This window comes from Myotis brandtii, unplaced genomic scaffold (genome assembly GCF_000412655.1).
Source record: "Myotis brandtii unplaced genomic scaffold, ASM41265v1 scaffold1223, whole genome shotgun sequence".
NCBI lineage: Eukaryota > Metazoa > Chordata > Mammalia > Chiroptera > Vespertilionidae > Myotis > Myotis brandtii.
In genome coordinates, this window is record NW_005354265.1 from 61117 (window position 1) to 63545 (window position 2429).

Consider the following 2429-nt stretch of genomic DNA (forward strand, 5'->3'; position numbering starts at 1 on the left):
CTTATGTCCATTGGTTATGCTTATATGCATGCATACAAGTCCTTCGGTTGATCTCCACCTTAAGTTTTGACTTGACCAAATCATTCTCATAGGGTGATGTTTCTTCATTCTGAAAATATCTAATCTAGGGTTTACACTGTGAGGCACTTATCTAGAGGCTGGGAATAAAGAGTGAACAAACAGACACAACTGTCTGCTCTCATTAATTCCATGACCTGAGCTATTAGCCCCACTGAGCGTCAGTTTTTTCATTCATAAATTGTAAGTAGTTATGATGGAGTGAAGGATATAATGGATGGTGAAGCGGATAGGATTGGTTCCTGAGAGTTCCTCCTCTGCGCCCACCCATTTAACCACATGGCAAGGATATTCTTCTACTCGCACCTGTGGTTTTCTGTCTGAGGACTCTCTCTCAGGCATTGGGTGTGACGGGCCAGAAGCCCTGGGGAACTAAAGCTCCAGAGGGAGCTCTCAAACAGTGATAGATGGCAGTACCCTGACCCCAGGAAAGATAACACTGTCTCCTGAAGATCCCTAGTTCATTGAACCTCAGTTGCCCCACAATGCAGGTTTCATTGGTTTCCCCCTTTCCCTTGCCACTTCTCTCTCCTAATGGTGCTTCCAGGGAACCAGTTCTTGAATCAGCCACCTGCTCTCCAATGTCAGCTTCTGGGGGAAACCACCTGGACAGAGGAGAAAGTGGTTTATGAACTGTGAGGAGCTGAGCACATGTCAGGGACCGTGCCCCTGGGAGGAACCTCAAGGTCATATCTTTGTCAGATTCCAAGTGGAATTACTGTTACATCCTTTTCCCTTCTTCCCTTCAGAATATTTTGAGTGACTTTCATCTCTCTTCATAGATGAATGTTTGAGATGATGCAAGTGACCCATCTGGGGTCCTGAAGCCCAGTTCATCTTGGGAAACCTGCTGGACCTCCAGAGTACGTGGGCCAATTTTCACCTGTAGCTTGGTGAGAACAGGGTATTAGGGGCCCACTCCCTCCTCTGGTATCATCATCTGAAGATCCACGTTTATTGTCTCTCGTGAGAACATTTCTGGCAAAGTGCAGATCTTCTAATGCATCAATATGGCCACAGTCATGGTTATGGCCCACCCCACTCTGAATCCTATGTCTGCCTGAGGTGCCAAGAGAGGACTTAGGTCTTTTGGTGCCATGTTCTCCAAAAATATCCTGGTTTTAATGGATCTGCTGGCATTCCACATATCTAAATCCTCTTGATTTAGTAAAACTTTCAAACTTTTACCCTTACCACCAATACTTCTAGCAAGATACATTTCAGTATTATGCTTTTGACCAGGGGTTGGCAAACTATGGCCAAATCTAAGTGTCCACCTGTTATACAACCTGTGACCTAAGAATGGTTGTTATATTTTTAAATGGTTGAAAAAGTCAAAGAAGAATGATATTTAATGACATGAAAATTCTATACAATTCAAGATATATGAAGAGATGTACATCCAGGTACATGAAACTCAGAGGTCCTGGTCCAGATTTAACTTTAAAAGGACTTCATTTATCACATCATAATGAAATTGTCAAAAATGAAAGACAAAGAGATATGAAAGGAGCAAGAGAATGACTGATCTCAGACAAGGGGACTCCCACAAAGCTATGGACAAATTTCAGCAGAAACATCACCATTCAGGAGAGAGTAGATGATATATTCAAAGTGCTGAGAGAGAAAAACAAAAACAAAAACAGCTGATAGCTAAGAATCAGCAGAGGTTCAGAAATGAAAGAGCTATAAAGGTATTCCCAGATAAACAAAAGTGGAGGGAGTTCATTGCCACTAGAACAGGCTTCCAAGAAATGCAGAAAGGAGTTCTCCAAGCTGAACTAAAGGATTTTAATTGGTAACATGAAAACATATGAAAGTATATATCTCACTTGTAATGGTAAATATATAGTCAGATTCAGAATATGCTATACAGTAATGATGGTATGTAACTAATTCTAGTAAAGTGATGAAAAGACCAAAGTATTGGCTAAGCTGTGGGAGTGGGGTGGGCATGGGGTGGTCAGACTGTAGTAAATCCTGGGAGCTGGTGCAGGGGGGCATGAAGGCACTGATGCAGGACAGTATGTTGACCTTGGAAAGTCTTTGGGGTATGCAGTGGGTCATTGGCTGATGATCAGGCATTTGACTTTAACTTTTAGCTTTGTAACAGCTTAAGGGACCGCATGAGGACATATGTGCCAACGGTTCAGAGTTTATATGCTTCTTTCTACAAGTGATTTCCCAGATCACAGTTCTCTGCTGAAATTTGAGTGGGATTTGAGAATTTGGGGAACACCTGCAGCTTTGTAACTTCAGAGGTGTAATCAGTTAAAAATTCACCTTTTGTGGAGTTGTGTTTTGTCAGTCATCCCTCCTAACTGAGCCCCAAGAAGGACTCCATGAAAGAT

General features: G+C 42.4%; 1 protein-coding gene across 1 annotated transcript in view; it reads right to left on the reverse strand.

Annotated features, from left to right (window-relative positions):
* Positions 1 to 2429, reverse strand: part of LOC102257553 (NACHT, LRR and PYD domains-containing protein 1) — a 46748-nt gene that overhangs the window by 32626 nt on the left and 11693 nt on the right. The gene's annotated exons all lie outside the window — the stretch shown is intronic.